Here is a 14,984-nt window from a genome sequence, read left to right as displayed (position 1 = left end):
TCTTCTGGCGTCCACAGGCCCTGAAGCGTGTGATGTTTGTAGACTGCCCCCCAGCCCCGTAGGCTGGCATCTGTAGTTACTATCTCCCACGAGGGATTTGCCCAGCTTCGACCTTGTCGTAGATGGTCTGGTACTGTCCACCATACTAGACTGGTTCTGGTGAGCGAACTGATTGGAATTTGCTGCTGTAGATCCCTGTGGTTCTTGTTCCAATAAGCAAGGAAGTTGCGTTGAAGTGGTCTGATGTGAAACCTGGCAAATGGAATGGCCTCCAGGCTGGAGACCATGAACCCCAAAAGACGAAGACAGTCCTCTGCCGAAACCGTTGTCGCGGTCAGGAAAGCTTGAGTGGTGGAGATCAAAGTTTCCACCTTGTTTGATGGAAGAAACACCTTCTGGCAGATTGAATTGAATTGGAGGCCTAGAAAAAGAATGTTCTGGCTTGGAGTGAGATTGCTTTTGCGGTAGTTTATCAGCCAGCCGTGCTGAGTAAGGACTCGTAAGCATGTTGTTGTGTCGTTGGCTGCCTGTGAAGCACAAGGGGACAGAAAGAGAAGGTCGTCCAGGTAAGGGATTATGTGGATCCCCAACGATCTGATGTAAGCCACTATTGGTGATAGCACTTTGGTGAATACCCGTGGAGCAGTACAAAGCCCAAAGGGCAATGCCGTAAACTGATAGTGTGAGTCTTTGACGGCAAACCGTAGGAATCTGCGGGATTCCGGATAAATAGGAATGTGTAAGTATGCGTCCTGTAAGTCTATCGAGGTCATGAACACATTTGGTTCCATGGCTGCAATTACTGTTCGGACTGATTCCATCTTGAATTTTTGATTTGCAACTAGAGGGTTCAGTGGCTTGAGATTTAGAACTGGTCTGAAGGTTCCTTCCTTCTTCCGTACTAGAAAAAGGTTTGAGTAAAACCCCCTGTACCTTTGGATTTCTGGTACGGGCTCTATGACCCCAGTGTTCAACAGTGTTGTAATTGCTTGTTGAAGCAAGTGTTCTTTGTGTGGAGCGGTGGAAGACGGAAGAAACCTTCTTTGTGGTAGATGAGGAGTGAAAGGAATTCTGTAACCCTGACAAATTATGCTGAGTACCCAAGAATCTGATACATGTGTTTGCCATTCTCCTAGGTATCTCTGAAGTCTGCCCCCTAGTTGTTGTGGACTGAGTCCCTGCTGGGAGTCAGGCGGAGTTGGGTTTAGGTGTGTTTGGTTTCTTATTTGTGCGGCTTTGTTGGTGCCAGTTGGGTCTGGGCCGTTTGTTACCCTGATCTGATGGTGTTGACCTGTAGGTGGACCGAAAGGGCCGAAAGGGCCTACTTTGAGAGGTCCAGTTTCGTCTGGGTTGGTTTCGGTTTGACATCTCAAATTTCTGTCTTTTTCCAGTGGGTAGAAAGGTGCTCTTACCCCCTGTGACCTCTGCAATAATTTGCTTCAAGTCTGGGCCGAATAACGAATCTCCTGCGAATTTAAGTGACAGTAGTCTTAGTTTGGAAGCGGTGTCCCCCGACCAATGTCGTAGCCAGAGTGCACGACGTGCCACAACAATGTTGGCAGTTGATTTGGCCGCCAACTTTACTACCTCCATAGCAGCATCCGCTAAAAATGCTAGAGTAGAACTCAACCTATCTACCTCAGATTGAAGTTGTTGGTGAGATGACGGTGGGTGTAGCGTAAGTTCCTGTGCCCAATGCTTGGCCGTGCGAGATAGTCCCGCCGATGCTGCGGCCGGGCGTAAAATTGCTGCCGCCTGAACATATGCTCTTTTTAAAGTAGATTCCATGCGGCGGTCTAGGGGATCTCTGAATGCGGCTTCTTCCGCAGGTAGTGCGGTTTGCCTGGATAGGCGAGCAACCGCTGAATCTACCCTAGGGGCTTTATCCCATTTCTTTTGATAATCCTCGGGTACAGGATACGTTTTGAAGAATCTCTGGGTGAGAGCAATGCGTCTGTCTGGTTGAGCCCATTCGGTCTCAATTGCCTGTGTAATAGCACCGAAAACAGGAAAGGTTTGCTTGGGCTTTTTATGGACTCCCAGTAATTTATCAGCCTTAGACAGAGTGACGGTCTCATCTCTGATTTCTAAAGTTTGTAGCATCTCCCTAAGTAATTTTTTGGACATATCTGGATTTGCTGCAGATGGAGTATCATCATCAGAGTCAGAGTCGGATGAATGTGCATGATCAGATAATTCGGATTCCAAAAAGGGGGGTTTATCTTCCTCTGAGTCTGAGGCTAACCCCTCCTCAGATTCTGAGGCTGAGGATTCAGGAACTCGATTTTTACGTTTTTTAGAATGTTTTCCTGTCTGAACCTGTGGATTCTGAACAGTGTGCATGATCCACTGCAAAAACTCTCCCAGTTGTGGTGGTGCAGGTGGATGTACAGGGGATGGATTAACTTGTTCCCAAGGCATGGCTGGAGAAGTCTCCACTCTAGGTTGTGAAGTACCAGGAATGGCTGGTGGAGGGGTATTTGGGGCAGAATTGGATCCCTCTAAAGCTAGGGCTTGAGCAGGTTGTGGGGAAAGCACAGGTGGTTCTTGTGTCTCCTCTGTCCTAGGTTTCTTACAGTCTGAGCAGTATATTTTTTCAGACTTCCGTAAGGAATGTTTGCAAGTTTTGCATTTAGGCTGTTTGTCAGGCTTCTTTGCCTTTTTAGTGGATAGTAACTCGTCCCTGAGTTCCCTCAGAGAATCAGCTTTTTCCATATTGTGTAAATGGAATGGACTCACGTTTCTAGCAGGCTGGTGTGCGTGAGTGCAGCAGTGCCTGCAACCGTCTGTGGTAATCTGAGTGTGCTAGAGTCTGTCGCCAAGTCAGAACGGCCGTGTAATGAGCAGGAGGAAGCGTTGGCTGCCTCCGGAGGCGCTGTACATCAAGTTGCGGTTAACTAAAATGGCGCCCGACATTGACGTCAGTACGTCTAACACGCGCCGGGAATGGCGCGAAAGACTCGCGCATGGAGTCTACGGCGTTCTGGCGTTGCCTAGCAATCCGCGCCCCTGGAGCGTGAGCCGCGCCCTGTAGTGTTATTGGCGCATAGAGGGGAACATTGTGCGAACCCTCCATATAGTGAAAATACGCGTCTATAGTGCCCCAAACGTGTAAATGCCTGGAGCCTATGTGAGGCAACCCATTTAGACAGCTCTGCGTGTCATTGGGTCCCGCATGCACGATTTTGCATGTCTGCTAGACTGCTCATGAACAGCTCTGCGTGTTCAGTTTGAGTGTCAGCCTGCAATCCACGTCCTCCTGGTTCCTGTTGTACCCTGAAAACGGCAGCTCTGCGTGCCTAACAGTACAGGGTAATAAAAATGAAGCTGTAAACAAAAGGAAGAGAAAAAATAAAAAATAAAAATAAGAGAGAAAATATTGCCTGTCCTACACCTCCGAGGCAGGACAAAAGAACTGAGGATGAGAGGTGGAGCCAGCTCATATAACCAGTAGGAGGGGCCAAGAGACATCAATTCTTCTGTCCTGCCTCCAGAGGTGATGAAGACAATTACCGTAACGTCTGCACTGACAGTAGGGCCGACTAGAGAAAGATGAGCACACGAGGGGGAGCAGCAAGCTTCCTCAGGCAGCGGAGAGAAAGAAGTTGGGTCTGAAAGGACAATGTAGAGCCAAGGGTTGGAAATATAATGAAACTAATAACGAGGACATGCCAGTGGGTCCCAGTTCCCCCAGTTCTGACACTGCCTGTCAAATAAATGCATATCTGGCTGCTGTCTATCTGCTGTATAGTATAATAAAAAAACATTCTCAACCCTTATCTATGAATTACTTCTATAGCCCACTACCAGAAATTGTCTTATTGGGCAAAGCCTGAGCATGTTCTGTACCAACAAAATAGAAGATTTAAGAGAATAGCACAACACCATGTATGTTGCAGCTTACCCCTTCTATTTAAAGTGACCACCTGTGCATCAATGTGGTCACTTTAAATAAAAGGGGTAAGCTCCCCACCTGCAACAAACATGGTTTTGTGCTATTCTCTTAAATCTTCTACATTGTACTGACGAGTGCCGACCGTCTAGAGAGATCTGCACCACCAGGGCAGGAAGCATTGTGGAAAGGGTGAGAGGTGCGGTTCATCTACACACAGAACCTGTACCAACAAAAGCCATAATACTTACCATGAGAGTGTCCTGAGAAATGTCTTGTCTTCTTCTGTATTATGATCTCAATTCCATCCATTCTGCTTTATCTCTTTCCTTCTGCTTCTTACTGGCATATTCCTGATAAAGACAAATTAATGAAAATTGTTAATATAAAAACTTTTTTTTGGGGCCACTTAAGGTTTCCAAATCTACCATAATTAATGTGCAATCCCACTAAATAAATAACATTGAATAAAACCACCATGCTTACGCAGCCTTAATGCTAAGGGACCTGTCACCACATTCCCCTCTAAAGGGCTGAGCAGTGACTATAAGAAAACTAATCCTATGCTAACCAGCCCTCACACTTCCTACTTACTTGGGTCCTGGCTGTGGTTCTCCTGCAAAGTGGCTTCTTCAATAGATGTTCCTCCTCTGATGCACATCTGCCCCTGTGACTTGTCTCCTTTCATATTCTTCTAAACTCCACCCTCTTAGAACCTCCTATGTGCCTCACTACTCCCTCTTGTGGCCAAACACTATATATACAGCTAATGTCTAATCTAACCCATCTCTACATTGCCATCTAGGGGATGAAAATGGTAATTACTGTACAATGGCTTTAACCCTTTCACTGCTGTCGGATATGGCCGATTTGAAATAAAAAAATATTTTTTCACATAATACAATCACACATATCAGACACAATTTATTTTATCTACAAGACACAGTATATTTGGAAAGTTCAATTTCTCCTCAACACGTCAATACCAAATAATATAATTTAATGAATATTTCTCACTTGTATAGATCAAAACTCCAAGCAGTTCACTACTAAAATTCCAAAGCACTGCTGCCCAAAACTCCATAAGTTTGATTTCAAGGCCAAACATTCAACTAACAGTAGGTTTACCCTAGAAAACTACACATTATTAGAAAGAGCAGATTCTGGCAAATAAAGAACATATATCTATGTACTAGTGATGTGCAGGCCGGCCCGATACCCACGGATTTACCCTCTGATCTCCCCACCCGTCACTGTCAAATGCCGGCTTCCGACTTCGTCTTTTATAGACGCTGCACATGCTCGGGTCGGCGCCGGTCTATAAAAGCAACCCGGAAGTCGGATGCGGTGGGCACGGTCTAAGGGAGGGCGGGTATATACTATGTACTCCAAACTACCAAGTTGCAATTCTTTTCTAAAATTAAATTTTTTATAGAAACTAGTGAATTTTTGAATAAAAAAAAAGTAGCAATAAACATATAGCCTTACAAGGCATTGTGCAAGATGGTACGGTGGCAATTACATGTATAAATACCCCCAGAACTCAGAGAAAGATGGTACGGTGGCAATTACATGTATAAATACCCCAGAACTCAGAGAAAGATGGTACAGTGGCAATTACATGTATAAATACCCCAGAACTCAGAGAAAGATGGTACGGTGGCAATTACATGTATAAATACCCCCAGAACTCAGAGCACGATGGAACGGTGGCAATTACATGTGTAAATAACCCCAGAACTCAGAGAAAGATGGTAGGGTGGCAATGACATGCATAAATACCCCAGAACGCCGACAAGATGATATGGTGGCAATTACATGTATAAATACCCCCAGAAGACAGAGAGGAATAATACGGTGGAAATTACATGTATAAATACCCCCAAAATGCCGACAAGATGATATGGTGGCAATTACATGTATAAAATACCCTCAGAAGACAGAGAGGAATAATACGGTGGAAATTACATGTATAAATACCCCCAGAACTCAGAGCAAGATGATACGGTGGCAATTACATGTATAAATACCCCCAGAACTCAGAGCAAGATGGTACGGTGGCAATTACATGTATAAATACCCCCAGAACTCAGAGCAAGATGGTACGGTGGCAATTACATGTATAAATAGATTTGTAAAGAAATGAGGAGAGCACTCTGCAAGCAAATATGCTGTGGTTATCTTTTTATTGCTTGACTACTTGTACACGACATGTTTCGGGCCTATATGCCCTTTATCAAGTGTTACCCTTGATAAAGGGCATATAGGCCCGAAACATGTCGTGTACAAGTAGTCAAGCAATAAAAAGATAACCACAGCATATTTGCTTGCAGAGTGCTCTCCTCATTTCTTTACAAATCAAGTTACAGATATCAGGATACTGGTGACCTGATCGAGGAAAGTTGCACCCTTTTCCTGAGCCAAGCGGGCGGAGCGTTTTGGGATACTATTTTTTCTGGATACATGTATAAATACCCCAGAACTCAGATAAAGATGGTACGGTGGCAATTACATATATAAACACCCCCATAAGAAAGAGAGGAATGGTACGGTGGCAATTACATGTATATATACCCCAGAACAACGAGAAAGATGGTACGGTGGCAATTACATGTATAAATACCCCAGAACTCAGAGCAAGATGGTACGGTGGCAATTACATGTATAAATACCCCCAGAAGACAGAGAGGAATGGTACAGTGGCAATTACATGTATAAATACCCCAGAACTCAGAGCAAGATGGTATGGTGGCAATTACATGTATACATACCCCCCGAACTCAGAGCAAGATGGTACGGTGGCAATTACATGTATAAATACCCCTAGAACTCAGTGCAAGACGGTACGGTGGCAATTACATGTATAAATACCCCCAGAACACAGAGAAAGATGGTACGGTGGCAATTACATGTATAAATACCCCCAGAACTCTGAGCAAGATGATACGGTGGCAATTACATGAATAAATACCCCCAGAACGCCGAAAAGATGGTATAGTGGCAATTACATGTATAACTACCCCCAGAACTCAGAGCAAGATGGGTCGGTGGCAATTACATGTATAAATACCCCTATAACTCTGAGCAAGATGGTACGGTGTAAATTACATGTATAAATACCCCAGAACTCCGAGCAAGATGGTACGGTGGCAATTACATGTATAAATACCCCCAGAACTCTGAGCAAGATGATACCGTGGCAATTACATGTATAAATACCCCCAGAACTCTGAGCAAGATGTTACGGTGGCAATTACATGTATAACTACCCCCAGAACGCCGACAAGATGATATGGTGGCAATTACATGTATAAAATACCCTCAGAAGACAGAGAGGAATCGTACGGAGCCAATTACATGTATAAATACCCCAGAACTCAGAGCAAGATGGTACGGTGGCAATTACATGTATAAATACCCCCAGAACTCTGAGCAAGATGATACCGTGGCAATTACATGTATAAATACCCCCAGAACTCTGAGCAAGATGTTACGGTGGCAATTACATGTATAACTACCCCCAGAACGCCGACAAGATGATATGGTGGCAATTACATGTATAAAATACCCTCAGAAGACAGAGAGGAATCGTACGGAGCCAATTACATGTATAAATACCCCAGAACTCAGAGCAAGATGGTACGGTGGCAATTACATGTATAAATACCCCAGAACTCAGAGCAAGATGGTACGGTGGCAATTACATGTATAAATACCCCCAGAAGACAGAGAGGAATGGTACAGTGGCAATTACATGTATAAATACCCCAGAACTCAGAGCAACATGGTACGGTGGCAATTACATGTATACATACCCCCCGAACTCAGAGCAAGATGGTACGGTGGCAATTACATGTATAAATACCCCTAGAACTCAGTGCAAGACGGTACGGTGGCAATTACATGTATAAATACCCCCAGAACTCAGAGAAAGATGGTACGGTGGCAATTACATGTATAAATACCCCCAGAACTCTGAGCAAGATGATACGGTGGCAATTACATGAATAAATACCCCCAGAACGCCGAAAAGATGGTATAGTGGCAATTACATGTATAACTACCCCCAGAACTCAGAGCAAGATGGGTCGGTGGCAATTACATGTATAAATACCCCTATAACTCTGAGCAAGATGGTACGGTGTAAATTACATGTATAAATACCCCAGAACTCCGAGCAAGATGGTACGGTGGCAATTACATGTATAAATACCCCCAGAACTCTGAGCAAGATGATACCGTGGCAATTACATGTATAAATACCCCCAGAACTCTGAGCAAGATGATACGGTGGCAATTACATGTATAACTACCCCCAGAACGCCGACAAGATGATATGGTGGCAATTACATGTATAAAATACCCTCAGAAGACAGAGAGGAATCGTACGGAGCCAATTACATGTATAAATACCCCAGAACTCAGAGCAAGACGGTACAGTGGCAATTACATGTATAAATACCCCTAGAACGCCGAGCAAGATCATACGGTGGCAATTACATGTATAAATAATACCAGAACTCAGAGCAATATGGTACGGTGGCAATTACTTGTATAAATACCCGAAGAACTCAGTGCAAGATGGTACGGTGGCAATTACATGTATAAATACCCCCAGAACTCTGAGCAAGATGATACGGTGGCAATTACATGTATAAATACACACAGAACGCCGACAAGATGATATGGTGGCAATTACATGTATAAATACCCCAAGAAGACAGAGAGGAATAATACGGTGGCAATTACATGTATAAATACCCCAGAACTCAGAGAAAGATGGTACGGTGGCAATTACATGTATAAATACCCCCAGAACTCAGAGCAAGATGATACGGTGGCAATTACATGTATAAATACCCCCAGAACTCCGAGCAAGATGGTACGGTGGCAATTACATGTATAAATACCCCCAGAATTAAGAGAAAGATGGTACGGTGGCAATTATATGTATAAATTGCCCCAGAATTAAGAGAAAGATGGTACGGTGGCAATTACATGTATAAATACCCCCAGAATTAAGAGAAAGATGGTACGGTGGCAATTACATGTATAAATACCCCCAGAACTCTGATCAAGATGGTACGGTGGCAATTACATTCATAAATAACCCCAGAACTCAGAGAAAGATGGTACGGTGGCAATTACATGTATAAATACCCCCAGAATTAAGAGAAAGATGGTACGGTGGCAATTACATGTATAAATACCCCCAGAACTCTGATCAAGATGGTACGGCGGCAATTACATTTATAAATAACCCCAGAACTCAGAGAAAGATGGTACGGTGGCAATTATATGTATAAATTCCCCAGAACAAGATGGTACGGTGGCAATTACATGTATAAAGACCCCCAGCACTAGGAGAAAGCTGATACGGTGGCATTTACATGTATAAATACCCCCAGAAGAAAGAGAGGAATTGTACGGTGGCATTTACATGTATAAATACCCGCAGAACTCAGAGCAAGATAATACGGTGGCGATTACATGTATAAATACCCCAGAACACAGAGCAAGATGATACGGTGGCAAATGTATACATACCCCCAAAACTCTGAGCAAGATGGTACGGCGGTAATGACATGAATAAATACCCCAGAACTCAGAGAAAGATGGTACGGTGGCAATTACATGTATAAAATCCCCCAGAAGACAGAGAGGAATGGTACGGTGGTAATTACATGTATAAATACCCCAGAACTCAAGATGGTATGGTGGCAATGACATGTATAAATACCCCCAGAACTCAGAGCAAGATGGTACAGTGGCAATTACATGTATAAACACCCCCAGAACTAAGAGCAAGATGGTAAGGTGGCAATTACATGTATAAATACACCCAAAACTCAGAGAAAGATGGTAGGGTGGCAAATACATGTATTAATACCCCCAGAAGACAGAGAGGAATGGTACGGTGGCAATTACATGTATAAATACCCCAGAACTCAGAGAAAGATGGTACGGTGGCAATTTCATGTATAAATTCCCCCAGAACTCAGAGAAAGATGGTACAGTGGCAATTACATGTATAAAAAACCCCAGAACTCTGAGCAAGATGGTACGGTGGCAATTACATGTATAAACACCCCCAGAAGACAAAGAGGAATTGTACGGTGGTAATTACATGTATAAATACCCCCAGATCTCAGAGCAAGATGGTACTGTGGCAATTACATGTATAAATACCCCCAGAAGTCATAGGAAAATGACAAAGTGGAAATAACATGTAAAATAACCCCAGCCCCAGATTTCCATTACGATGCACAATTGACTTAGTACAATATTATTAGTAACAGAATCTTACTTTGGAAGCAGCAGGTGAATAAGAAAATAGTGCTTCTTGCTGCTGTCAGCTGCATTCCTTTCCTCTCTGCTTAGCTGAGTGTTCTGTGCAGGGGGGGGGGGATCAGGTTACACAGACAGGACCAGCAGAAGTGATGAAGAAAAAAAAAAACTTTTTTGGCACAAAGTATTTCAATGTACAAACTGGCCAATCAGGGGGCGCTCCAGGTTTTACAGCAAATTGAAAGTGCTGCTGTTAAAGCTCCCTAATTGGCCTATTCATGCTGAAGGACCTCCTTAGGTGGCTGTGGAATAGCCTGGGGATTCAGGAGAAGTATTTTCCTGGCGAAGCCCCACCGGGACCAAGGGCCCTGGATCAATTGCACCCTGTGCACCCCCGGTAGTTACGCCACTGGGACTAAGTCTGAACCTGTTCTGTACGACCAAAGCCATAATACTTACCATGAGAGTGTCCCAGGGAAATGTCTTGTCTTCTTCTGTCTTCTGATCTCAATTCTATCCCTTCTGCTTTATCCTTCTCTTTTCTTCTGCTTCTTACTGGCATATTCCTGATAAAGAGTCAGACAAATGTATGAACACTATCAATAAATAAAAACGATAATCAGGGTTTTTTGGACAAATTACGTTTTTAAACTCTCCTGTCATTTTTGTACAATTAGGTCAGAAGAGAGAGAGCATGGCCCATAGGTTTGCACCCTCCCACTAAATCCATCTGAATTCCTACCATGAAATTAAGGATAAAACGTAACCTTTACTTACAACCGTTAAAATAATGTGCCAAAAAAAAATATAAATTAAAAGATTAGGAGAGAAAAGCTAGTCATCAGCTTATAGACTCAACACGAAGAGTTAGATTGTGACTAGATTATTGATCTCAGTTAACACAATTCCACTTCCCATTAAGCAATGTGCGATTAAAGGACCAGTAACACTAAAAAATGTTTTATTAAAAAATCAATTCTACCCACACTATTAATATAACTACCCTGAATAAAGTTTATTAATATTAATGTTTTATTAAAAAAATACTGTTTGAAAACACTGCTTCCTGTATACTCAAAAACGGCGATAGGGCAACTCACTCTGTAGATCTGCACTCCAAATCTTGCCCCTAACCCGCCTTCTGCCAAAACCGGAAGCGATGCGACTTTGGCAGCGGCAGGAAATGTGTCAGTGATGTGATGCTGAAGTGTCAACATGTCGTTGTGAAGCTGCTGCTGTGGCCAACCTATTACCCCGTTGTAATCACTCCTTAATGCAACCTGTCACCCGCAGCTCACAGCCTGCCCACCTGACAGACCTCCCCCTTCGCACCCGCTCTCCCCCGGTTGGCTCTCTGCAGCTCGGCCACTCTGGGCAGGATAAACCTGGAGGCGAGTAGAATGTCCAGAACCAGCCCCGGCAGAACACTGAGCAATGAGTGGCGACTTCTGGCAGCCATCCCTCCTGTTGCAGAGCGATCTCCAGTGACAGTGGGGCCAATGCGACTCTGTCAGGCTGCAATCAGCATCCAAATTAGCCTGAGAGCCCTCAGGTGGTCAGTGTTATAGGGATGAAAACCAACACCCACACATCTCTTAGGTTGCTTGCAATTAAGCACCGCTGATTCCACCAGCATCATTCGTTTATAGTACTAAATGACAAAGCACAGAGGACTTCACCCGCACAGTGCCCTAGATGTACTTAAAATGACACACTTCCTGGTTCTACCAGCACTGTTCTCTTACTGTGCTTCTCATTCGGCACCCCGGAATATAGCCGCTCAGTTTCCTTGGTGTGCGCGTATCACCATGTACTGTAGGGGAAAGTTTAAAAGTCTCAGCAGAAGTGAATTCAGACTCTTAGCGTAGTGTAAACCATTCGCTTACACCCAAACCAACCCTTCCACCCATTCACCGACCCGCAAGCTAAATGGACCCTCCCTGCCTAATAGTTTAAAAATTAGTATCGCCTGATGTGCCTTTTCACTCGCTTGTGCACAAGCTTTGTCAAAGGCAGGCGGGATCCCTGGGTGGGTAAAGGGACAGACATGTTGCCAGCGCGTGTAAAGGGGTAGGGGGGTTCCCTGCGTGGGTAAAGGGGTGCGTGGGTAAAGGGGTGGGTGGGTTCCCTGTGTGGGTAAAGGGGCGGGCGGGTTCCCTGAGTGGGTAAAGGGTTGGGTGGTCCCTTGCGTGGATAAAGGGGCGGGCCGGTTACGCGCGTGGGTAAAGATACGGGCGTGTTCCCTATGTGGGTAAAAGGGCAGGTGGGTTGCTTGTGTGGGCAGAAAAAAAACAAACAATGGGCTTCATGTGCTGCGTAATAATCACTGCCTTGTGGGGGGGGGGGCCTGACATGGTGGTGAGCACACGTACTCCTTGAGAGCTCCGTAACCTGGGTGCACTAACCCTGATAATCCATCCGGGGCCCTATATTCCTCAAGAGACCGCACACCACGGAATGACAGGAAAACGGAGGCAGCGGGTGACCATACCTGCACAAGCCAAGCCAAGAGACACATGGCGCTCCAAGATGGCGCAGAGGAGGACGGCCAGCAAGGCAATTCCTCCCCTCAGTCTTCTCTGAGGGCCTCACATCGTGATCCTGACTTCTCCCAACGATCGCTACGGGCAGATCACACTACGCGACGCACTGCGATCCTGGAAGACGCGAATGACGAAACAGAACATGGCGCCTCTTCTCCGCACTCCTCCATGGTTAGCTCGCAACGGGATGTAGAATCTCCCCAGTGATCGAATACAGGTCAGTCGCCAACACACCCCAGGCAACCACACACGCAACTACTCCAAGCCCTAGATCTGTCCTCCCCGGCCTTACTCGAACAGGAATCTGACTCTGACCCAGTTACCGAGCGGTCCCTCACTACGCAGCTCTTAACACTTCAAACCAGCCTCACAGCAGCCCTAACTAAGGCGGTTACAGATGCAGTGGCAGAGGCTGTGAGGGAGATACACTCAGACCTTTTTGAGCTACAAGGTCTGAGTGTACAGATAAGCCGTACAGATAAGCTGGAATCCATTACGGATGTCCTAATTCAAAAGCAGGCCATTGTGGAGGATGATAATGCAGGCCTAAGACATGAGCTGCTACAGCTCAAAGGCATGTGTGAAGATCTTGAAAACAGATCTAGGCGGCAGAATCTCAGAATTCGAGGAGTCCCTGAGGACATTTTGCCACAAGATATCCCAAGCTACCTAGGCGGCCTTTTCTCCATGATCTGCCCTAACACGCATCCTGACCAGTGGAAGCTTGACAGGGCCCATCGCTCGCTAGGCCAAAAGCCTCCTTCTACTAAGCCGACCAGTGATATAGTAACCTGTCTGCACTACTTTAGACAAAAAGAACTGATCCTTACTCATGCCCGTGGCAATACAGACATAACTTACTTAAACCACAAAGTCCAAATTTTTGCGGACATGTCACCTATTACTTTAGGCAAGCGCAGGGAACTTAAGCCAGTCACTACACGACTCAGAGAAATGAGGATCCCATACCGCTGGGGCTACCCTTTCAAGCTTGCTGTGCAATGCCAAGGGCACACTTACATTTTACAAGACCCAGACAACCCGCAACGTTTCCTGGCAGCTTTGGGCCTTCAAGGCAGGCCATCACCTAACGCAAGGAACGACACTGAGACACCTGCACTCCGGCCCCAATGGCAACAGATTCCAAAGTCACCGTGTCGACAACAGCTACCATCGACCCAGCCGTCATCTTTGGATCACAAAAGCGGTGCCCTCAAGCCAGGCTGAAGAGGGATGCTGCCTTATTTCCTGAGTTACCCACTCTTGAGGGTTTGTATATCTAACACCCATTTTGTTACAGACTCAACGAGACATTCCCAGGAACCTACTACTTCTTGGACATTTCTCTCCACGATTGATATCCGAAACTCCCTCTGAGGAGCACGGATTGCTCCCCCCAAACCCCACTACACCTAGGTGTTTGGGTTTATTACTGAGACTAACATACTCTTTTTTTTTCTGTCTCTTTTTTTCTCTCCCTAAGAGTTTTTCTTACCTGGTTGACCCCCAGTTTACTTACCGTCCTATTTCTACAATGATGGCTATACAGGCCACCTTTATATTTTTTACTATTACTACTGTTTTTTGCACTAACTGTTTGCTCCACCCGACAAGGGACTTAACTTCTAAGTATTATCGGCACAGGCGACTCGCCTGCTACCATGTTTTTCTGGACTCCTTTCCTTGTAATGATGCACAGATTGACCAACCTATGCTGATGGCGATATGCTACCTGGTTGTATGCTTTCAACAGCTATTGATATGATCATCTGCTTTTTTTCCCACTGTCAATATGGTTGTTTTTACAAGTCTTAATTGTAAAGGTCTTAATACTATTGCTAAACGATACTTGGCCTTGCGAGAACTGAGACTCCACAAAACAGACATTGCTCTAATACAGAAGACTCATTTCTCTCAAGACAGGCCGCATAAATTACAATCTAAGTTCTACCCAACAGGTTATTATGCATCAGCCAGCACAAAAAAGGCTGGAGTGGCAATCATCATACATAAAGACTGTCCAGTACAGATTACTCAGGTCACTAGCGACCCCAACGGGCGCAATATAGTATTAGAAGGTACCATCTCTAACACCCCTCTTCTTATTGCGAATATCTATGCACCTAACCAGGGTCAAATAAGGTTCCTTCGTAAAGTATTTAATAAAATCTCCGCATCTCCAGCACTCTATAAAATCGTTGCGGGAGATTTTAACATTTCTGTTACCCAATCTATGGACAGATCGTCACCTTCCTCAGATA

At 44.9% G+C, this 14,984-nt stretch overlaps 1 protein-coding gene across 1 annotated transcript in view; it reads right to left on the bottom strand.

Annotated features, from left to right (window-relative positions):
• Window positions 1–10,708: 10,708 nt before the first annotated feature.
• The window catches only part of LOC121396972, a 38,090-nt gene continuing 33,814 nt past the window's right edge, over window positions 10,709–14,984 (bottom strand). Inside the window, exon 7 of the mRNA XM_041572647.1 lies at window positions 10,709–10,746. The gene's annotated coding sequence lies outside the window, so the exon portion shown is untranslated. The remainder of the gene's footprint in view (window positions 10,747–14,984) is intronic.

The sequence above is a fragment of the Xenopus laevis genome, chromosome 8L (genome assembly GCF_017654675.1).
Source record: "Xenopus laevis strain J_2021 chromosome 8L, Xenopus_laevis_v10.1, whole genome shotgun sequence".
Classification (NCBI taxonomy): domain Eukaryota; kingdom Metazoa; phylum Chordata; class Amphibia; order Anura; family Pipidae; genus Xenopus; species Xenopus laevis.
Note: the sequence above shows the minus strand (reverse complement) of the source record. Positions and strands in the feature narration are given on the sequence as shown.